This window comes from Rhodnius prolixus, unplaced genomic scaffold (assembly GCF_049639745.1).
Source record: "Rhodnius prolixus isolate KJV_2025 unplaced genomic scaffold, Rpr scaffold_18, whole genome shotgun sequence".
Lineage (NCBI taxonomy): Eukaryota > Metazoa > Arthropoda > Insecta > Hemiptera > Reduviidae > Rhodnius > Rhodnius prolixus.
In genome coordinates this window covers 2965359-2990773 of record NW_027411636.1, presented here as the reverse complement: position 1 = coordinate 2990773, position 25415 = coordinate 2965359, and the positions used below count along the sequence as shown (strand labels likewise).

At 33.1% G+C, this 25415-nt stretch overlaps 1 long non-coding RNA gene across 1 annotated transcript; it reads left to right on the top strand.

The window, feature by feature from the left end:
• Nucleotides 1–678: 678 nt before the first annotated feature.
• LOC141462169 (uncharacterized) lies at nucleotides 679–14354 on the top strand. The gene is made up of 3 exons (XR_012463135.1): nucleotides 679–802; nucleotides 13835–13969; nucleotides 14066–14354. It is a non-coding gene; the product is annotated as an uncharacterized lncRNA (long non-coding RNA).
• The last annotated feature ends 11061 nt before the right edge of the window (nucleotides 14355–25415 follow it).

Genomic DNA, 25415 nt, shown 5'->3' with positions numbered 1-25415 from the left:
ACAACTGAACTGGGAATCCTTCACAACCAGACTGAAAAGAATTGTTGCTGAAAATGAGGTTATCTTTGATCTTTATACGTCCTAGATGGCAGGCTTAATGGTATCTTAGACCTGTTTCGGATTATCAACCATCAGCAGAGGTAGAGCAACCAGTTTGGTGTAGAAATTGTGACTTCAACTATGTTTCCGTCTCGAACTACACATGTTAACTGAGTGAGCTTTCCATTGCTTTAACATTTATTTACAAGATTTTTACTTATTTACGTATTATTTGGTAAATGATTAGAATGAAATATCGACCATTATTTTATTTAACAATAAATTATTTCCCAGTTCAAATGAAAAAAAAAGAAAAGTATAATTCAGTGTTTTCTGCTTCAATTCACGTGCGCCCCCCCTTGTACAAAATACTTCTCCAACTTTTCAATTTTAAAACATTCCTACGCACAAAACAAACAGAATCCTTAAACAAGTAATAGGTTTGATTTTAATTTTGTTCCAATATTTTTACAACAACAAAAAATCATGATTCTTTAACCTTTTTGAATAATACATAAACATACATGTAACCTCCCTAATTCAGTCAGTAAGTGTAGTGCTGGGCAGAAACATAGGTGAACACGAAATCTTAAAACTAAATTGATTAATCAACCTTTTGTGTGATAGAATGGGTAAAATCAATGGAAAGAATGGTTTCACTTGCTATCAAGACTACTCGATAAATGACCTCAACTTACACGGCCACAGCAGCTTATCTTTTTATTAAACTGTTCAGCGATCTATATAGCCTACCGGACTAGAAGTAAGCATTCAAATCTTAGCTAAATCCAGCCCTTAGATATCTTTTGAATAGTCATCAATAATACTTTTTATTATGTGTCCAATAAAACCCTACATAATGATCTACAAATTGCCTGTTCCTATAAAAGTACACAACCCATTCCTCAGCTCGTTATTGAAAATGTTGTTAGATCCTTAATACTGGATAGTAATCGATGTATTTATCAATACAAGTCTGGTAATGTAACAACTTTCATATCTCTGATCTCACCCAATACTCCATTTAGACGACTCAAGAAATGGCCAGTGATCATTTGAACTAATTCCATGAAGTGATACCTCTGACTAGGCTTCGTCAAATGTTACCCATCTCAGTATGTTCTAACATCGCATTTACTAGTTATAATTTTACATTTTTACACTTAAGACTTAAAAATAAATAAATGGCTGATGAAACCCAAATTCTAGACATAGCAATTGAATTTATCAGTTAACAGTTCGAGTCGTGTGTCTATATACTTCATATTTTTTCTCCTTCATTAAATGTACATATAAAAAGTTTGGTTTCGAGGATGTTTAGTTTGTATAAGCGTAAAGAAGAGGTTATAAACATTGCTATCCTCTAAATCAGTGGTTCTTAACCGGTGTTCCCCGAATATGGTCCAAGTGTTCCGCGAAATTTCAATTCTCAATGTATTGAAATTTAGAAACTTAGGAAAGATACAAAAACAAAAAATTGTTCCTTTTTTTTTTTTTTTTTTGAATTTAATATTAAGTTCTTGCTAAATACCGAATTTCAAATTATTTAATGTTAGTGTTCCGCCAGAAAAATATTTACATATAATTGTGTTTCGCGTCTATGAAAAGGTTAAGAACCACTGATATAAAGAATTGAAAATTTTTTGGGTCATGAAATTCTGTAAAATTATGGCCGTTCTGTATCTCCCACTGTGAACCACGTATTAGTATGGAATTTTGTTCTCTTATACACTTTGTTTTTCTCAATTATAAACTATAGTTATTTTGTGCACAGATCTATAAATGTAGAAGATATAAAGGGTTGAAAATTTTTTGGGTCATGAAATTCTGTAAAATTGTGGCCGTTCTATATCTCCCACTGTGAACCACGTATTGGTATGAAATTTTGTTCTCTTGTAAACTTTGTTTTTCCCAATTAAAAACTATAGTTATTTTGTGCACAGATCTATAAATGTAGAAGATATAAAGGGTTGAAAATTTTTTGGGTCATGAAATTCTGTAAAATTGTGGCCGTTTTATATCTCCCACTGAGAACCACGTATTGGTATGAAATTTTGTTCTCTTGTAAACTTTGTTTTTCTCAATTAAAAACTATAGTTATTTTGTGCACAGATCTATAAATGTAGAAGATATAAAGGGTTGAAAATTTTTTGGGTCATGAAATTCTGTAAAATTATAGCCGTTCTATATCTCCCACTGTGAACCACGTATTGGTATGGAATTTTGTACTCTTGTAAACTTTGTTTTTCTCAATTAAAAACTATAGTTATTTTGTGCACAGATCTATAAATGTAGAAGATATAAAGGGTTGAAAATTTTTTGGGTCATGAAATTCTGTAAAATAATGGCTGTTCTATATTTCCCACTGTGAACCACGTATTGGTATGAAATTTTGTTCTCTTGTAAACATTGTTTTTCTCAATTAAAAACTATAGTTATTTTGTGCACAGATCTATAAATGTAGAAGATATAAAAGGTTGAAAATTTTTTGGGTCATGAAATTCTGTAAAATTATGGCCGTACTATATTTCCCACTGTGAACCACGTATTGGTATGGAATTTTGTTCTCTTGTAAACTTTGTTTTTCTCAATTAAAAACTATAGTTATTTTGTGCACAGATCTATAAATGTAGAAGATATAAAGGGTTGAAAATTTTTTGGGTCATGAAATTCTGTAAAATTATGGCTGTTCTATATTTCCCACTGTGAACCACGTATTGATATGGAATTTTGTTCTCTTGTAAACTTTGTTTTTCTCAATTAAAAACTATAGTTATTTTGTGCACAGATCTATAAATGTAGAAGATACAAAAGGTTGAAAATTTTTTGGGTCATGAAATTCTGTAAAATTATGGCCGTTCTATATCTCCCACTGTGAACCACGTATTGGTATGGAATTTTGTTCTCTTGTAAACTTTGTTTTTCTCAATTAAAAACTATAGTTATTTTGTGCACAGATCTATAAATGTAGAAGATATAAAGGGTTGAAAATTTTTTGGGTCATGAAATTCTGTAAAATAATGGCTGTTCTATATTTCCCACTGTGAACCACGTATTGGTATGAAATTTTGTTCTCTTGTAAACATTGTTTTTCTCAATTAAAAACTATAGTTATTTTGTGCACAGATCTATAAATGTAGAAGATATAAAAGGTTGAAAATTTTTTGGGTCATGAAATTCTGTAAAATTGTGGCCGTTTTATATCTCCCACTGTGAACCACGTATTGGTATGAAATTTTGTTCTCTTGTAAACTTTGTTTTTCTCAATTAAAAACTATAGTTATTTTGTGCACAGATCTATAAATGTAGAAGATATAAAGGGTTGAAAATTTTTTGGGTCATGAAATTCTGTAAAATTGTGGCCGTTCTATATCTCCCACTGTGAACCACGTATTGGTATGAAATTTTGTTCTCTTGTAAACTTTGTTTTTCTCAATTAAAAACTATAGTTATTTTGTGCACAGATCTATAAATGTAGAAGATATAAAGGGTTGAAAATTTTTTGGGTCATGAAATTCTGTAAAATAATGGCTGTTCTATATTTCCCACTGTGAACCACGTATTGGTATGAAATTTTGTTCTCTTGTAAACATTGTTTTTCTCAATTAAAAACTATAGTTATTTTGTGCACAGATCTATAAATGTAGAAGATATAAAAGGTTGAAAATTTTTTGGGTCATGAAATTCTGTAAAATTATGGCCGTACTATATTTCCCACTGTGAACCACGTATTGGTATGGAATTTTGTTCTCTTGTAAACTTTGTTTTTCTCAATTAAAAACTATAGTTATTTTGTGCACAGATCTATAAATGTAGAAGATATAAAGGGTTGAAAATTTTTTGGGTCATGAAATTCTGTAAAATTATGGCTGTTCTATATTTCCCACTGTGAACCACGTATTGATATGGAATTTTGTTCTCTTGTAAACTTTGTTTTTCTCAATTAAAAACTATAGTTATTTTGTGCACAGATCTATAAATGTAGAAGATACAAAAGGTTGAAAATTTTTTGGGTCATGAAATTCTGTAAAATTATGGCCGTTCTATATCTCCCACTGTGAACCACGTATTGGTATGGAATTTTGTTCTCTTGTAAACTTTGTTTTTCTCAATTAAAAACTATAGTTATTTTGTGCACAGATCTATAAATGTAGAAGATATAAAGGGTTGAAAATTTTTTGGGTCATGAAATTCTGTAAAATAATGGCTGTTCTATATTTCCCACTGTGAACCACGTATTGGTATGAAATTTTGTTCTCTTGTAAACATTGTTTTTCTCAATTAAAAACTATAGTTATTTTGTGCACAGATCTATAAATGTAGAAGATATAAAAGGTTGAAAATTTTTTGGGTCATGAAATTCTGTAAAATTGTGGCCGTTTTATATCTCCCACTGTGAACCACGTATTGGTATGAAATTTTGTTCTCTTGTAAACTTTGTTTTTCTCAATTAAAAACTATAGTTATTTTGTGCACAGATCTATAAATGTAGAAGATATAAAGGGTTGAAAATTTTTTGGGTCATGAAATTCTGTAAAATTGTGGCCGTTCTATATCTCCCACTGTGAACCACGTATTGGTATGAAATTTTGTTCTCTTGTAAACTTTGTTTTTCCCAATTAAAAACTATAGTTAGTTTGTGCACAGATCTATAAATGTAGAAGATATAAAGGGTTGAAAATTTTTTGGGTCATGAAATTCTGTAAAATTATGGCCGTTCTATATCTCCCACTGTGAACCACGTATTGGTATGGAATTTTGTTCTCTTGTAAACTTTGTTTTCTCAATTAAAAACTATAGTTATTTTGTGCACAGATCAATAAATGTAGAAGATATAAAGGGTTGAAAATTTTTTGGGTCATGAAATACTGTAAAATAATGGCTGTTCTATATCTCCCACTGTGAACCACGTATTGGTATGAAATTTTGTTCTCTTGTAAACTTTGTTTTCCCCAATTAAAAACTATAGTTATTTTGTGCACAGATCTATAAACGTAGAAGATATAAAGGGTTGAAAATTTTTTGGGTCATGAAATTCTGTAAAATTATGGCCGTTCTATATCTCCCACTGTGAACCACGTATTGGTATGGAATTTTGTTCTCTTGTAAACTTTGTTTTTCTTAATTAAAAACTATAGTTATTTTGTGCACAGATCTATAAATGTAGAAGATATAAAAGGTTGAAAATTTTTTGGGTCATGAAATTCTGTAAAATTATGGCCGTACTATATTTCCCACTGTGAACCACGTATTGGTATGGAATTTTGTTCTCTTGTAAACTTTGTTTTTCTCAATTAAAAACTATAGTTATTTTGTGCACAGATCTATAAATGTAGAAGATATAAAGGGTTGAAAATTTTTTGGGTCATGAAATTCTGTAAAATTATGGCTGTTCTATATTTCCTACTGTGAACCACGTATTGATATGGAATTTCGTTCTCTTGTAAACTTTGTTTTTCTCAATTATAAACTATAGTTATTTTGTGCACAGATCTATAAATGTAGAAGATATAAAGGGTTGAAAATTTTTTGGGTCATGAAATTCTGTAAACTTATGGCCGTTTTATATCTCCCACTGTGAACCACGTATTGGTATGAAATTTTGTTCTCTTGTAAACTTTGTTTTTCTCAATTAAAAACTATAGTTATTTTGTGCACAGATCTATAAATGTAGAAGATATAAAGGGTTGAAAATTTTTTGGGTCATGAAATTCTGTAAAATTGTGGCCGTTCTATATCTCCCACTGTGAACCACGTATTGGTATGAAATTTTGTTCTCTTGTAAACTTAGTTTTTCCCAATTAAAAACTATAGTTATTTTGTGCACAGATCTATAAACGTAGAAGATATAAAGGGTTGAAAATTTTTTGGGTCATGAAATTCTGTAAAATTATGGCCGTTCTATATCTCCCACTGTGAACCACGTATTGGTATGGAATTTTGTTCTCTTGTAAACTTTGTTTTTCTTAATTAAAAACTATAGTTATTTTGTGCACAGATCTATAAATGTAGAAGATATAAAGGGTTGAAAATTTTTTGGGTCATGAAATACTGTAAAATAATGGCTGTTCTATATTTCCCACTGTGAACCACGTATTGGTATGAAATTTTGTTCTCTCGTAAACATTGTTTTTCTCAATTAGAAACTATAGTTATTTTGTGCACAGATCTATAAATGTAGAAGATATAAAAGGTTGAAAATTTTTTGGGTCATGAAATTCTGTAAAATTATGGCCGTACTATATTTCCCACTGTGAACCACGTATTGGTATGGAATTTTGTTCTCTTGTAAACTTTGTTTTTCTCAATTAAAAACTATAGTTATTTTGTGCACAGATCTATAAATGTAGAAGATATAAAGGGTTGAAAATTTTTTGGGTCATGAAATTCTGTAAAATAATGGCTGTTCTATATCTCCCACTGTGAACCACGTATTGGTATGAAATTTTGTTCTCTTGTAAACTTTGTTTTTCTCAATTAAAAACTATAGTTATTTTGTGCACAGATCTATAAATGTAGAAGATATAAAGGGTTGAAAATTTTTTGGGTCATGAAATTCTGTAAAATTGTGGCCGTTCTATATCTCCCACTGTGAACCACGTATTGGTATGAAATTTTGTTCTCTTGTAAACTTTGTTTTTCCCAATTAAAAACTATAGTTATTTTGTGCACAGATCTATAAATGTAAAAGATATAACAGGTTGAAAATTTTTTGGGTCATGAAATTCTGTAAAATTATGGCCGTTCTGTATCTCTCACTGTGAACCACGTATTAGTATGGAATTTTGTACTCTTATACACTTTGTTTTTCTCAATTATAAACTATAGTTATTTTGTGCACAGATCTATAAATGTAGAAGATATAAAGGGTTGAAAATTTTTTGGGTCATGAAATTCTGTAAACTTATGGCCGTTTTATATCTCCCACTGTGAACCACGTATTGGTATGAAATTTTGTTCTCTTGTAAACTTTGTTTTTCTCAATTAAAAACTATAGTTATTTTGTGCACAGATCTATAAATGTAGAAGATATAAAGGGATGAAAATTTTTTGGGTCATGAAATTCTGTAAAATTGTGGCCGTTCTATATCTCCCACTGTGAACCACGTATTGGTATGAAATTTTGTTCTCTTGTAAACTTTGTTTTTCCCAATTAAAAACTATAGTTATTTTGTGCACAGATCTATAAATATAGAAGATATAAAGGGTTGAAAATTTTTTGGGTCATGAAATTGTGTAAAATTATGGCCGTTCTATATCTCCCACTGTGAACCACGTATTGGTATGGAATTTTGTTCTCTTGTAAACTTTCTTTTTCTCAATTAAAAACTATAGTTATTTTGTGCACAGATCAATAAATGTAGAAGATATAAAGGGTTGAAAGTTTTTTGGGTCATGAAATACTGTAAAATAATGGCTGTTCTATATTTCCCACTGTGAACCACGTATTGGTATGAAATTTTGTTCTCTTGTAAACATTGTTTTTCTCAATTAAAAACTATAGTTATTTTGTGCACAGATCTATAAATGTAGAAGATATAAAAGGTTGAAAATTTTTTGGGTCATGAAATTCTGTAAAATTATGGCCGTTTTATATCTCCCACTGTGAACCACGTATTGGTATGAAATTTTGTTCTCTTGTAAACTTTGTTTTTCTCAATTAAAAACTATAGTTATTTTGTGCACAGATCTATAAATGTAGAAGATATAAGGGGTTGAAAATTTTTTGGGTCATGAAATTCTGTAAAATTGTGGCCGTTCTATATCTCCCACTGTGAACCACGTATTGGTATGGAATTTTGTTCTCTTGTAAACTTTGTTTTTCTCAATTAAAAACTATAGTTATTTTGTGCACAGATCTATAAATGTAGAAGATATAAGGGGTTGAAAATTTTTTGGGTCATGAAATTCTGTAAAATTATGGCCGTTTTATATCTCCCACTGTGAACCACGTATTGGTATGAAATTTTGTTCTCTTGTAAACTTTGTTTTTCTCAATTAAAAACTATAGTTATTTTGTGCACAGATCTATAAATGTAGAAGATATAAGGGGTTGAAAATTTTTTGGGTCATGAAATTCTGTAAAATTATGGCCGTTTTATATCTCCCACTGTGAACCACGTATTGGTATGAAATTTTGTTCTCTTGTAAACATTGTTTTTCTCAATTAAAAACTATAGTTATTTTGTGCACAGATCTATAAATATAGAAGATATAAAGGGTTGAAAATTTTTTGGGTCATGAAATTCTGTAAAATTATGGCCGTTCTATATCTCCCACTGTGAACCACGTATTGGTATGGAATTTTGTTCTCTTGTAAACTTTCTTTTTCTCAATTAAAAACTATAGTTATTTTGTGCACAGATCAATAAATGTAGAAGATATAAAGGGTTGAAAATTTTTTTGGTCATGAAATACTGTAAAATAATGGCTGTTCTATATTTCCCACTGTGAACCACGTATTGGTATGAAATTTTGTTCTCTTGTAAACATTGTTTTTCTCAATTAAAAACTATAGTTATTTTGTGCACAGATCTATAAATGTAGAAGATATAAAAGGTTGAAAATTTTTTGGGTCATGAAATTCTGTAAAATTATGGCCGTTCTGTATCTCCCACTGTGAACCACGTATTAGTATGGAATTTTGTTCTCTTATACACTTTGTTTTTCTCAATTAAAAACTAGAGTTATTTTGTGCACAGATCTATAAATGTAGAAGATATAAAAGGTTGAAAATGTTTTGGGTCATGAAATTTTGTAAAATTATGGCTGTTCTATATTTCCCACTGTGAACCACGTATTGGTATGGAATTTTGTTCTCTTGTAAACTTTGTTTTTCTCAATTAAAAACTATAGTAATTTTGTGCACAGATCTATAAATGTAGAAGATATAAAAGGTTGAAAATTTTTTGGGTCATGAAATTCTGTAAAATTATGTCCCTTCTATATCTCCCACTGTGAACCACGTATTAGTATGAAATTTTGTTCTCTTGTACACTTTGTTTTTCTCAATTAAAAACTGTAGTTATTTTGTGCACAGATCTATAAATGTAGAAGCTATAAAAGGTTGCAAATTTTTTGGGTCATGAAATTCTGTAAAATTATGGCCGTTCTATATCTCCCACTGTGAACCACGTATTGGTATGGAATTTTGTTCTCTTGTAAACTTTCTTTTTCTCAATTAAAAACTATAGTTATTTTGTGCACAGATCAATAAATGTAGAAGATATAAAGGGTTGAAAATTTTTTTGGTCATGAAATACTGTAAAATAATGGCTGTTCTATATTTCCCACTGTGAACCACGTATTGGTATGAAATTTTGTTCTCTTGTAAACATTGTTTTTCTCAATTAAAAACTATAGTTATTTTGTGCACAGATCTATAAATGTAGAAGATATAAAAGGTTGAAAATTTTTTGGGTCATGAAATTCTGTAAAATTATGGCCGTTCTGTATCTCCCACTGTGAACCACGTATTAGTATGGAACCACGTATTTTGTTCTCTTATACACTTTGTTTTTCTCAATTAAAAACTATAGTTATTTTGTGCACAGATCTATAAATGTAGAAGATATAAAAGGTTGAAAATGTTTTGGGTCATGAAATTTTGTAAAATTATGGCTGTTCTATATTTCCCACTGTGAACCACGTATTGGTATGGAATTTTGTTCTCTTGTAAACTTTGTTTTTCTCAATTAAAAACTATAGTAATTTTGTGCACAGATCTATAAATGTAGAAGATATAAAAGGTTGAAAATTTTTTGGGTCATGAAATTCTGTAAAATTATGTCCCTTCTATATCTCCCACTGTGAACCACGTATTAGTATGAAATTTTGTTCTCTTGTACACTTTGTTTTTCTCAATTAAAAACTGTAGTTATTTTGTGCACAGATCTATAAATGTAGAAGCTATAAAAGGTTGCAAATTTTTTGGGTCATGAAATTCTGTAAAATTATGGCCGTTCTGTATCTCCCACTGTGAACCACGTATTTGTGTGAAATTTTTTTCTCTTGTACACTTTGTTTTTCTCAATTATAAACTATAGTTATTTTGTGCACAGATCTATAAATGTAGAAGATATAAAGGGTTGAAAATTTTTTGGGTCATGAAATTCTGTAAAATTATGGTCGTACTATATCTCCCACGGTGAACCACGTATTTGTATGAAATTTTTTTGTCTTGTACACTTTGTTTTTCTCAATTATAAACTATAGTTATTTTGTGCACAGATCTATAAATGTAGAAGATATAAAAGGTTGAAAATTTTTTGGGTCATGAAATTCTGTAAAATTATGGCCGTTCTATATTTCCCACTGTGAACCACGTATTGGTATGAAATTTTGTTCTCTTGTAAACATTGTTTTTCTCAATTAAAAACTATAGTTATTTTGTGCACAGATCTATAAATGTAGAAGATATAAAAGGTTGAAAATTTTTTGGGTCATGAAATTCTGTAAAATTATGGCCGTACTATATTTCCCACTGTGAACCACGTATTGGTATGGAATTTTGTTCTCTTGTAAACTTTGTTTTTCTCAATTAAAAACTATAGTTATTTTGTGCACAGATCTATAAATGTAGAAGATATAAAAGGTTGAAAATTTTTTGGGTCATGAAATTCTGTAAAATTATGGCCCTTCTATATCTCCCACTGTGAACCACGTATTGGTATGGATTTTTGTTCTCTTGTTAACTTTGTTTTTCTCAATTAAAAACTATAGTTATTTTGTGCACAGATCTATAAATGTAGAAGATATAAAGGGTTGAAAATTTTTTGGGTCATGAAATTCTGTAAAATTATGGCCCTTCTATATCTCCCACTGTGATCCACGTATTGGTATGAAATTTTGTTCTCTTGTACACTTTGTTTTTCTCAATTAAAAACTATAGTTATTTTGTGCACAGATCTATAAATGTAGAAGATATAAAGGGTTGAAAATTTTTTGGGTCATGAAATTCTGTAAAATTATGGCCCTTCTATATCTCCCACTGTGAACCACGTATTGGTATGGAATTTTGTTCTCTTGTACACTTTGTTTTTCTCAATTAAAAACTATAGTTATTTTGTGCACTGATCTATAAATGTAGAAGATATAAAGGGTTGAAAATGTTTTGGGTCATGAAATTCTGTAAAGTTATGGCTGATCTATATTTCCCACTGTGAACCACGTATTGGTATGGAATTTTGTTCTCTTGTAAACTTTGTTTTTCTCAATTAAAAACTATAGTTATTTTGTGCACAGATCTATAAATGTAGAAGATATAAAGGGTTGAAAATTTTTTGGGTCATGAAATTCTGTAAAATTATGGCCCTTCTATATCTCCCACTGTGAACCACGTATTGGTATGAAATTTTGTTCTTTTGTACACTTTGTTTTTCTCAATTAAAAACTATAGTTATTTTGTGCACAGATCTATAAATGTAGAAGATATAAAGGGTTGAAAATTTTTTGGGTCATGAAATTCTGTAAAATTATGGCCCTTCTATATCTCCCACTGTGAACCACGTATTGGTATGGAATTTTGTTCTCTTGTACACTTTGTTTTTCTCAATTAAAAACTATAGTTATTTTGTGCACTGATCTATAAATGTAGAAGATATAAAGGGTTGAAAATGTTTTGGGTCATGAAATTCTGTAAAATTATGGCTGTTCTATATTTTCCACTGTGAACCACGTATTGGTATGGAATTTTGTTCTCTTGTAAACTTTGTTTTTCTCAATTAAAAACTATAGTTATTTTGTGCGCAGATCTATAAATGTAGAAGATATAAAAGGTTGAAAATTATTTGGGTCATGAAATTCTGTAAAATTATGGCTGTTCTATATTTTCCACTGTGAACCACGTATTAGTATGAAATTTTGTTCTCTTGTACACTTTGTTTTTCTCAATTAAAAACTATAGTTATTTTGTGCACAGATCTATAAATGTAGAAGTTATAAAAAGTTGCAAATTTTTTGGGTCATGAAATTCTGTAAAATTATGGCCGTTCTGTATCTCCCACTGTGAACCACGTATTTGTATGAAATTTTTTTCTCTTGTACACTTTGTTTTTCTCAATTATAAACTATAGTTATTTTGTGCACAGATCTATAAATGTAGAAGATATAAAGGGTTGAAAATTGTTTGGGTCATGAAATTCTGTAAAATTATGGTCGTACTATATCTCCCACGGTGAACCACGTATTTGTATGAAATTTTTTTGTCTTGTACACTTTGTTTTTCTCAATTATAAACTATAGTTATTTTGTGCACAGATCTATAAATGTAGAAGATATAAAAGGTTGAAAATTTTTTGGGTCATAAAATTGTGTAAAATTATGGCCGTTCTATATCTCCCACTGTGAAGCACGTATTGGTATGGAATATTGTTCTCTTGTACACTTTTTTTTTCTCAATTATAAACTATAGTTATTTTGTGCACAGATCTATAATTTTAGAAGATATAAAGCAGTGGTTCTTAACCGGTGTTCCGCGAATATGGTCCAAGTGTTCCGCGAAATTTCAATTTTAAATGTATTGAAATTTAGAAACTTAGGAAAGATACGAAAACAAAAAATTGTTCCTTTTATTTTCTATTTTGAATTTAATTTTAAGTTCTTGCTAAATACCGAATTTCAAATTATTTAATGTTAGTGTTCCGCGTCTTTGAAAAGGTTAAGAACCAATGCTCTAAATGAATACTAACTAAATGGTTTAATTTAGGTTATGAATTCATCAAAAAGGTAAAATATAATAATAAAAACATATGTCAACAAGTGTACTGTCAGGCTCAACGTAGAAGAGCTTTAAAGGTTTTACAAGTACCACTTGAAGAGTGATGCAATACCAAAATATTCTGTCTGATCGCATGTTTATAAAAACTTCTCTTATTTTCTTTTTTGGCATCGACATTTTGTCATACAGCCACAATATTAACAAACATCCATGCGTTTCGGAGCTGATAAAGTTTGACCTACTCTTTCCTACCATCATAACCTAGGTAGAAATTTTGAAAACGATTATTTACAATTTTTCATTTAAAAAAAAAAAGTCCTTTCTCTATTAGTGCTATTCTCGCAAGGTTTTAGCTCATTAATATTCTTCAAACTCAAATTAATTCTTACCAACATTATAGGTTTGTAAAATCGTACATTTTCATCGCAATATAACCTGACAAGAGAAACCTACCTCAACCAATACGCCAGCCATTTTCAACAAAAGTGAACGAATCATTTTGAATAAAAGAGATTTCTTGACCGTAAATATTATTCAATTAAGGATTCAAAATTGGCAAAGAATCGGTCCAAATAAAAAACAATAACTCGGTCTTTTTTTTGGCCAACGTTTCGACAAATATACATATTGTCTTCTTCAGGGCGTGGCTAAGCCGGGGTTGGTTGAGTTACAGAAACGTTGGCAAAAAAAAAGACCAGTTGTTGTTTTTGATTTGACCGATTTCTCGCCAATTTGGAATCCTTAATTAAAGAGATTTCTCTTAATCAATTCCTTGCGGATTGTGGCGTTCAGTTAGCTGAATATTATATGTACTCTATGTGCTACAGTTTTGCTAATGTATTATTTAGTGGGCAGTTGCAAGTAATACAAAAATACAACAGAAAATAATAAATTTTTAGATACAGAGTGCATTTTAATCCTGAAATATTTTCAAAATAAATAAAATATAAAATGGTCATTTACATTAATGCAATTTATTTCTACGGTTTCCCATAAATTAATTGTACTTTGTGCAGCCAAAGAGGTATTTCATTTTTTTATTATCAATTTATAATATAAATATTATATTTTGCGTAGTTTTTAATGGTGTGTTGAAACATAACTGGAGGAAGGAAGCTGTGGAGATAAGCTGCGGTGTTTAATCTTTTTTACACTACCAAGATTGTAAGATTACGAAGCATACGAGATAATATTAATGGGGCAGCCTTTTTGGTAAATATCTCTCTGGAGCTGTATTCTTTAGAGTGGCCTCGTTAGAGACCGTGAAATCGATCTTCTGGTTAATCGATTTTTTTTTTTTTGTTATAGCTTTAAAATGCAGTGCCAATGGAATCAATAAATTGTTTTGATACGTCACTTTACTGAGGAGGCTCATTGCTGCGTTTGCCCGAATTCCCGAAGGGGAAAAACAATTTTTCCAGAGAAGAAGTGTGGAAAAATGGACTGTTTTTAAATTGGTGTAGATAAGATATACAGGGTGTACCAGTAAGTATTGTCCATAGACCCTACTGTGTGTAGTACATCTAAAGTGGAGTTCAATGACGTATTGGCCAACTTCATATTTTCCACTGTTCACTTGAGTGACGTCACTTTAATTTTTTTTTTCTAAAATCATCACTTTTTTTCCAATAAAAATGTTATTACTCAGAAAGTTTTAGCCCGAATTCGATTCTGATGATACGGTTAGAAAGACGGATAAATTTTCTAAAGATTGATACCATTTCGAAGCATAAGTTATTCTCCAAACAGCCTCAATTTTCCTCCAAATGCTCCGAATTTTAAGACAATCTACTTTAAAAATTGACTATTAGTACATCTAAAAAGAGTTTTCAATGAATTAAACAACTTGATAACTAACACTGTTGAGTGCTCGTGAACACGTTTTCTTGCAAAACAAACCTAATTTCCCATACGAAGATAAAAGGAATCCTGGAAAATGATATACCGTTTGAAAGCCCATTAAACAAGGAAACTTTTACTAAAAAGTGCCAGCACCTAGGTCTGATAATGATCCCCATAAGGGCCTAATGAGTTTTCTTAAAAATTTCGATTACTTTTATTTTCCCAGTATCCAGGAGGAAGATTGAGGCTGTTTTGGAGAATAACTTATGCTTCTAAATGGTATCATTTTTTAGAAAATTTACCTCTGCCTTTCTAACCGTGTCATCAGAATCGAATTCGGACTAAAACTTTTTGAGTAATAACATTTTTATTGCAAAAAAGTAATGATTTTAGTAAAACAATTTAAAGTGACGTCACTCAAGAACAGTGGAAAATATGAAGTTGGCCAATTCGTCATTGAACTCCACTTAAGATGTACACACACAGTAGGCCTATGGACATTACTTACTGGTTCACCCTGTATATTCAGGTTGTTAAGCCGCGTACCGTCCTTTCTCGGCGGTACCGTTTGACAGTTCTCCATCTCGCCTTTTTCTATTTCTCTCTCTCTCTCTCTCCTTATTCCAATTCTCGTAGTACGCGTTATTTTTCGTTAATCTTTTCCTTTGGTGTCGCCGCCAATATCTTATTTTTCTGCTATTTTGTAGTTTTGTTTAGTTCTCAGTTCCCATGGTTTCAACCTTCCCCTTCTCTATCCTCTCTTACCCGTGGGGTTTTTTCCGTCTACTGTAGTTCAGTAAGCCGCTGACTCTGTGCAAATAAGTTAGTGCTCCTCAATTCCATACCGCTTCAAAACGAGTCGACGTCTGGCCCTGCTCTGCATCAGATATAGTACGCGTCCGCTGGACCAACGCTTCAAGTACAGCTTTTCGTACTTCCGCAACGCTTCATCATCGGCTGCTTTCGGCCCTACGTCACTCGAGTCTGCCTGCTGGTGTACTTCTTACTGCACCTCAACCTGCTAAGAGTCACTTCCGCTGATATCTAGCACTTCGCTACACCGCATCTAGTGCATTGATTGTAATTTTACCTCTTCCTTCATGCGCATCTAGTGCATTGATTATACTATTACCTCTTCCTCATCCGCATCTAGTGCACTTGGTGCACTATTACCCTTTCTTCTTCCGCTTACCTCACTTCCAATTCTAATACGCCTCTTTGGGCTTGAACCCCAATATTTCTTACGCTTCTAGGAGCTCAGCTACACAATACACACACACATCTTTACACACTTGTTTACCTAAGCTCCTTAATAGTTCCTATTCCCTTCTACTGCTTAATTAGAGATCCTTCACCGCCTGGCGGATGCTGTGTGCGCTCGCTTCCGGTGCGTTAAAGGTAAGTGTTTTCTTGACCATTTTCATTACTAAATATTTTCTTTGTATTTATTTATCCCCCCCCCCCCCGAGCACGTATCGATTTAAATTACGTTTACGTCATCTTCCCCTCTCCGCATCTGGGTGTAAGCCTCACGCGCTTACACAGGTTGTACTTAATTAAGTTTTTAATATGATTTAGGTAAATGGTAAAAGAGGCAAGAAGAGGAGAAACCCAAGCTCCAGCCGCTGGATTCTAATCCTGGAGTCCAGGAAATGCTAACCACGCAACAAATCCCTTCCCTCATTAAGTACGAACTGGATGTTATTGTAATTTTTATTTCTTAATCAGTACAGATAAGTTAACAACTGTGTTTACATCTCCATGATTAATATTCGATCCGCATCCAGCAGCTGTGTCCAGGCAGAACTGGGTTGGTGGGATTTTTTTGTTCTGTATTGAGAGTACACACATTCAATCTATGATACGGCTGTTGAGATAAATGTAACGATGGTCTCTCCACACTGCTTACATATTGCTGGAGCCGCACAGACCCGTGCATGGACAAAACAATCCTCTCTTCCCCTCTACCTCCTTCCCCCTTGGGGAGAAAAACGTAGAATCCCCGAGTGTGTTGGTGTGCAGTTACAAGCCTAAAGCATAATCGAATCACTAGTGCTGTACCTACATGTAACAGCTGTCAGGCCATTCACGCTGCAAACTGTGTCAGACCACCCCGGCCACTCATACACGCGGCCCAATTATTGACGGCAGTAGAAAACGAACACAAACTGGGCATCCCAGTTTCCACCGCCTTCACCACTTCACCAGCAGCGCACCCATAACCGATAGTATTTTGGGCTTTGCTTGGAGTCGCGCCTTTGCAGCCACCAAATACATCCATTAGTCCACTCCTCCATCTCTCCTCGGGTGTATTGGGGTCTCCAAAAAAACAATACAAACACACCGGAACTCCTTTTCCAATTGTAAACTTTCAGGATCGATGTTGGTTAGAATCATTTTTTAAAACTCGAAGAGAAAACTTCCGCTTTAAGTAAATATTTCTCTTTCCGGTCTGCCACCGCTGTTCCAACAATCTCAACTCTCTTCTGCCACGATTTCCTATTTGGCTTGGACTAGAAATACAAGACATACTTTTTTTATATTCCCCCCACCTGGATAACGTTTAGTCTAACTACGTGATTGGATTGACATTTTTCATGGAAACCTATTGTCGCGTCGACAGTTCCTCGAATACCTCAAACGGGTCTCGTTGCGGAGTGGGGAGGAATCAGGCTGCACAGCAGTGTTGCCAACATGTCGAGAGAAAAAAAAAAATCCCTCCCGCCGTGAGAGCCTCAGTACACTTACTTTCTGGACATGCCTCGTATATTACTTTTTAAATCTATCTTCCTCACACACGACTTAAACGAACTGAAGTTAACAGACGTTATCGACTGCTTAAAAGACTACTATACCAAAGTTCAAAAAATTTTCACTTAATAATAACAAACGACTGATTTACAATTCCATACTAAAACCCGCCTGGACGTGCCGGTATTGAACTGTAGGGTTCAAAGAAACGCTCCAATCTTCACAGAATTCAATCTTTTCAGTCTAAAATTCTCCACACTATCGTTAACGGCTCCATTTTACGTTACAAATCTAACTATCCACCACAGACTTGGAAATTCCCCTTTGTAGCTCCAAGGGTTGCACGAACTCGCTGCAAAAGTTTTCATCCAGAACTTGCACACTCTCATTCCAATCCTCTTGCCCCGCCATTTATCATCTTATCACCTTCCAGATCATCTTCCCAGACGATTGAAACGTCAGGGGTCTCGCGATTTTCTCTCTACTGGAGAGTGTAGCTAATCCTGGGTGACGACTTAGGGAGTGCTATCACTGGGTAACTTCTCCCCCATCAATTAGTGAGTTTGTAGTGGCGTCAGCTATTGTCATTGTTACTTATGGCGTATCTGGGCACTGGTATAACATTACAAATAAATTTTTAAAAAATCTATCCTTTTATTTGAAATTGGCAAAATTTATTTTAAAATATATTTATGTATTTTAAATATATTCCTGTTAAACAAGGAATGCCCTTGGGTTTGTGTATTTTTTTTTCTTTGTTTTAGCTCAGGGCAGGAATTAGAAGAAGGAATAACTGCAGAGTGTTAAAGGGATTAAGGACAATTATAGAAGTGAATACAAAATTTTATAGCAAGTGTTCCTGCCGTTCCTCTCTCCCGCTTATATTTTATCCTGGTAAATATTAATCAGGAGACCCTCAGCCATTATTAATATTCATTGGATGTAAAGGGGGATGGGATGGGGGTGTTGGTTGTGGGCCCCCCTCCGGCTAGGAGAAGTGCGGGACTCCTAGCCCTGAGACCCCTGGCTGGTTAGTACAAAATGGCCCACTTGCAACGTCTCTCAGGCAAAGTGAAAAAGGGGATTTCACTACGTAAATACAAATGGAAACCATCTTAAAACTCTCTCCTCTCTCTAATACATTTATTTTCAAATTAACTTTGAAGAATTAACTTTACATTCATTATTAAATAGACAAGAGGCAGGGGGGGGGAATTATTTAGTTATAACATAAATTTGTTTTGGCGCCCTACTTGCAGGCTATTGAGGCTAACTAGTTTTAAGGTTCGATGTGTTCGTTAGTGTAGCCTAGAACTACGAGTATACATGTTACAGGAATTTTTTGACGTGAATACGTCCTTAAATTTGCTATCATATGGAGGCAATCCCAAAAAAAAAACCTAATGATAACAAAATCGGGGGGGGGATACAGTTTGGCATTATAGTCTACGAATCTATCGTCTACATCCAAAATTAGATTAGACCACTGGATAGCTAAAGGATCAAAGAATTCATTACGATAAACGAGGACTGTGACGCATCGCGCGCGGTGGAGGGGGGAAGCGCCGCGTCATTTTGAGATCATTTTGCTGCGTATCGAGATTTACAATTAGTATAACTTTTGACTCGGAGAAGCTACGATGTTCGTTTAAGTTTTAATCGTCAGCTGGCGTCACAATCTATCGATTGTATATAAAACATTAGTGTAAAATAGTGACAGTGAATATAATAAGGTGTTAGAATAAAAAAATATTGCCCAAAAATATATAATGTTGGCCTATACGCGTCGAAAAGCCAAAACCAAATACAGAGATCGTATACGGTTTGGAAAGGGCTTCTCAAGAACAATCGAATGGTAAAAGTCGCAAAGCCGGTGGAGTCGCCATATATCGCAACATCAATAGCTTCACTGATTGTAATAGAGTTAAAATTGACATTTCGGATATTTATTTGAAAATGAAAGACGCAAAAGCTGGTGATGTCTGTCTAGTAAACGAAAAAGGCCAATGGCATCTTCAAATTCGTACTCGGGTGTGTTGTATATCCATCCGGGCACAACGTTAGCAGAAATTAAACTCTTTATGTTACGAACGTTGTTAAAATATTCCAAAATCATCACTAAAATTATACCCGATTGCGAGTCTGATCTTACTACACCAATTATGATAGAGACTTTAATGTTGATGTCTCACAAAACCGCTCATTGCCCGACTTCTTCCCCAGCGAGTTCAATTTGTCTTATATTGAAACTTCTCCAACAACGTTAGGTAATACCTGTATTGATTTAACGTTTACCAGAAATCTCGATGCCATTTGTGTCGTACTTTTCGTATCACAGAGCTATAATTAATTAAGTTATATTGTAACACAGTTTCCTTGATTTCATCCTAAATACATAAATAAAAATATTTTATATAAAGAATATAACCCGTTACGGTAAACGTATTCACGTGCAACACACGACCGGGTCCATGACGCAGCCACTGTTTTTTTTTTTTCCCCCCCACAGCTAGATGAGTTGGACTTAGGGGACATTTGGTTCCAACAAGACGGTGCCACGGCCGCGCACACTTCAAGAGCATCGATGGCTGTTTCGTATGTGAACCGGAAAAGAATAAACTAGCATGAACACTTGGTTTTCTTGCACCGGAATTCTCAAAATTCTAACTCGCAAAATTTGAAAAATATTACCAACATCATTCTATTTGTTTCCGTAATTTAAAAGACAGTTTTCAAAAACAGATTTTATTATTCCGTAAAGAATATAATTTTATAAATAAATTAATACATTCATAAATAATTAAAACAATAAAATACCTGTAAAGAATAGTTAAATTACTAGTTTATATTTCACCGTCGTTAAACACTATGAAAAACTGTAACGTGTAAACACTCTAAAATGACCTTCCTAGACTATAACCTAACCTTCAGACTGTGTGGTGTTGTCGGCAGCCCCCTCTGATGGCACTTTTACGCACATTTCCTGTGAGTACTCCGAAAATAGAAAAATCCGCACGATGACAACACATGCTCTTAAAATTATCTAAAATAAAAAATAAAGTAAAGAAACTATAATGTCGTCGTTGTTTCATCTTATTAAAATGTTCTTTTTTAATGAATTAATTATTAGAATACCAACTTAATTATCTGCAAAATGACGACAAAGAGAAAACCAAAAGTACTTGACGACTTTATGGCTTAATCAGCATCTGGTTGTGGAAGAATCAAGTTGCTTGGGTGTACTTTCGAGTTGGAAACGTAAGTGAAATAGTAATTCTTTACCACCAAAGTGATTACTTTTTGGTGCGTTCCACTAAGCGCTCACAACGATCAGAATATACCTTCAGCCGTTCCACTTGGCGACCGCGGCCGTTATGGTCGTGGCGAAAACGTCACTATTGAAGTCATTATTTTCGTTCACCGCCCCCCCCCCACCTTAAGAGCTGGGTCGAAGTCAGTCAGGTTCAGAAATTTGGCGCCAAATTTTGAAAAGCAAAGATGGCGACCGAAAAAATTATATCAGGTAAATGAAAGTATTATCTCATGTAAATAATTGAATGTGTTTCTCGAAAGTCTGCAAAAAATAATAAAATGAAAAATTACTTATCCCTTTACATACTAAATCACTGAATAACGACCAATTACACTTTGATAGTTAATAATACGTGGCCTAAGTTTTCACTTTTCACCATTGCGATTTTGTAAAATTGCATTCCACTTTTCGTCGGAACTAGATGAAGAACTTTCTAAAGCATTATTAATAAATATCCAATTGTTGCCACAAAAGACATTTTGATTTTATTTAAACGTAAATTTTATAAATAGTCCACTAAAATGTAATATAAAAAATTGAGCAAATTGAAGTGTGTTCAAAAAGTAACGGGAATTTTCGTTTTTTGAAAAAAATATTTATTTATTCATCTACATTAATATTGTCGCCTTCAAAGTAGTCCCCTTCGCATACAATACACTTGTGCCAGCGCTTTTTCCAATCCTCGAAACACTTCTGAAACTCGATCTTTGTGATAGCTTTCAGCTCTTTCAGCGATTCGCTTTTAATGTCATCTATGCTTGTAAAACGACGGCCTTTTAATGTTCTCTTTATGTTTGGAAATAGAAAAAAGTCACATGAAGCCATGTCTGGCGAATATGGAGGCTGGGGCATCGTTAAAGTTTTGTTTTTGGCCAAAAATTCACGAACAAGCAATGAAGTGTGAGCAGGTGCATTATCGTGGTGCAAAATCCATGAATTGTTTTGCCACAAATCCGGGCGTTTTTTTCGGATTGCTTCACGCAAACGGCGTTGAACTTGTAGGTAGTACTCCTTATTGATTGTTTGACCTTGTGGCAAGAATTCATGATGCACTATGCCATTAAAATCGAAGAACACAGTGAGCATAACCTTCACATTCGACCGCACTTGTCGAGCCTTTTTCGGTCTTGGCGATCCAGAATGCCTCCACTGGGACGATTGAGCCTTAGTTTCGACATCATATCCGTAAACCCATGTTTCGTCACCTGTTATAACACGTTTCAGTAGATCCGCATCGTTGTCGACTTCATTGAGTGACTCTTGAGCAACTTCCATTCTCCGCTGTTTTTGTTCGAAATTCAACAATTTTGGAACAAATTTTGCTGCCACACGTTTCATACCCAAAACATCCGAAAAAATTTCATGGCATGAGCCAATTGATATGGCAACATCATCAGCGACTTCTCTGATTGTGATTCGGCGATCGTTCATAACCATTTCTTTCACTTTTTTCACGTTTTCATCGGTTGTTGATGTGCTTGGACGTCCAGGTCGTTCGTCATCTTCAACGTTTTCGCGGCCATCTTGGAAACGCTTATACCACTCGTAAATCCTTGTTTTACTCATAGCAGACTCACCATATGCCTTTATTAACATTTCACACACTTTATTACACTTTTTACGCAAAATTTAATACAAATACAAACACGTCTAACCTTAACGGCTGCCACTTAAGAAGTAAACAATGAATATTACTGAAAATTTTATCGTACTTCAGGGGCATGTGTACCAACATAATAAAAAAAAAATTTTACAATCAGACTCTCCAAACCCGCGAAATTTAAAAATTCCCGTTACTTTTTGAACACACCTCGTATATACTTTTAATATAAGTCAACTTTACCAATAATTAATAAAGTTTATTATAACTGCTTATAAACGGGGGTTAAAATTAAAAAAACAACCTCTTCAAGCTTCTGACTTATTTTCGAGGTCGCCATTTGTAATGTTTACATGAACGTTTACATTTACATTCAGATAGGACTAAAATATTCTGCAATTTGTTTACTTTCTCAACCACTACCCAAATTATTGATGTTTTTAATTTTGTAGTTAACATTTTGACCTACAGGAAATTATTAACGAGTTCTTAGCTTCAGATTATATAAAATATAGATAGCATTATTTTATGTTCAGTGGATTTAAATTAATGAATTAAGAATTTATTGATTTTATTATTATTATTGTAGTAAATTTAAATGTATTGGAATGTTGGATATTTGGCAGAAGGAGGGCTGACCGTTAGGGGCAGCTGGAGGGTTGCAGGTAGTTGGAGACTTAGTTTAGTTGAGTTATGTTTTGTCACTCTTTATGAATGTTATGCCTTATGAATTATGTGAATAAACTATATTTATGATAATTTGTGTTTATTCAACCCTTATGAATATTAAGTAGTATATTATTATGTTTTATGTGTTTTAGTTTTTGTGTTATCTCCCATTTTTATTTTCATTTTTTTTATAATTTTACATTATTATTATTTTTATTATTATTATTATTATTTATTAGTACGACATTTCTGTTCTGTTTGTATTTATCTTGTATCTGATCATTTCTTTTCTTTGCTTATTGTTTAAAAATGAAATTATTGTAATTATTGTATATTGTAACTATATTCTATTGTAATTGCAAGGGTCAACTCCTTGCTATGAGTGTGCACTCTAAAAGCAATAAAAATAATAATAATATAAAACATGCACGGTTAAAACGCCCCCGTAGTCCATTCCACTTGTGTTTTCGATCGCAACGCTCGCAAGCAAGTGGTACGGGCAAAACCGCGGGCGTGAGCGTGATCGTTTGTGAGCGCTTAGAGGAACTCACCCTTTATAACCTAAATATTAATATTAATAACCTTTCTTGCTATGAAGGTTAAAAATCATTGATATATTATCTACATTACGTAAAAGTAAGTATCTGGTTTTGCAACCAATAAAAGAGACCATAAAGAATGCATTACTCCCTGTTTTTATTAATTTTTTTTAAACAAAGATATTTTACTACTGTATTCCTAAGGGATCACGAAGGAAAAATAAAAATAGGAAAATCATCTGGTTACTTTCGTTTAAAAAGAAAACAAAATGGCGTCACTGAAAATGGAAATTTATGTAAGACGCACGTATCTATGTGTGTGTACAGATAGGTAGTACGCTGAATGCACACTAGAGACCAGTATATGTCGGTTGTAGACCTACAGCCTACTGTATTCTAACTTTTCTTTTAACCTTAATATATTCCATTGAAAGTGGCCTAGACATTGTGATAAACAAAAAATAATCTGCACTAAAAAATGGTGGCGCATTATAATATATATATATATTTCTTGTGCTGTAACCCTATAACATTGTATTATATTATAGGCAAAAAAATAGCAAGTTATATAGGCGGACAGTTAACCTGCCTTGCACAATAAATATTACTTAGTTTGGTAATAATGTTATATTATCTTCAGTACATTATGTGTATATTGTTTGCTTTTTTTTTTTAGAGGGGGAATATTTATTTAATTAAGGATTTTGACGGCTAAGGAAGAAGAAGAAAAAAAATGTAAACATTCCTGAATGCTTCGTTCCCAAACCATACTTGTAAACAAAGCCAGCCATAATGTCTAAATGAAAAGGTTATATAATTTATACCTGCTATCGATTATAAGGTCGAATTACACAAAGCAAAACCCCTTAATTAGGGTAACAATATATCGATTTAAAATTATTACAAAACCATACTTGTAAAGAAAATTTCTAAATGAAAAGGTTATAATTTATACCTGGTTATCGATTATAAGGTCGAAGTATACAAAGCAAAACCCTTAATTATTAAGGTAACAATACATCGATTTAAAATTATTACATCACTATGAAATCTTGAATAACTAATTGGGATATATAAATACCCACATGTTCCTCTGTAATAGATCAACTTAAATGACGTAATAGATTTGGAGATAATGAAAGCTAAACTGTTCATAGAAATAGAAAAGAAATTTATTATTCTGGGACAATTGTCCCCTAAGAATAAATACAGGAACAAATAGAGGCCTTAACAGGTTTGGCCTGTGATTAAACAGAAAATAAATAAATAAATAAGTATTTATAAAACGTGAAAATAAAAATAACAGCAGAAATTAAGGAAATAAATTAAAACAATTAGAATTTCGGAGGAAGCTGGATAGAAAGGAGATAACTGAATAGACGGGATTTAAAGATGGATAGGGTAGGAGCATGGCGGACAGATGATGGGTAAGGAGTTCCAGAGAGAGGTAGCACATATTAGGAAGGACTTGTCAAAGGATGAGGTACGGTGTGAGGGAATATAGAGATCTAGTGTTTCGGGATCTAGTGATGTTCATATTGTTGAATACGCCCAAAATTAATGTCTCAATATCTCTCTTTATATTGATCAGATTTTTTATGAAATCTTGGGACACTTTATAGACTATTTCAGTCCCTTAAATACCACCTTCTGGTGGTAGAAGGTTAGAGAGAGAGAGAGAGAGAGAAACCCATTTTTGACGCGAATACGTCTTTAAATTTGCTACCATATGGAGGCAATCCAAAAAAAAACCTAATGATAACAAAATCGGGGTGATACAGTTTGGCATTATAGTCTACGAATCTATCGTCTACATCCAAAATTAAATTAGACCACTGGATAGCTGAAAGGATCAAAGAATTCATTACGATAAGCGAGGACTGTGACGCATAGCGCGCGGTGGAGGGGGGAAGCGCCGCGCTATTTTGAGATCATTTTGCTGCG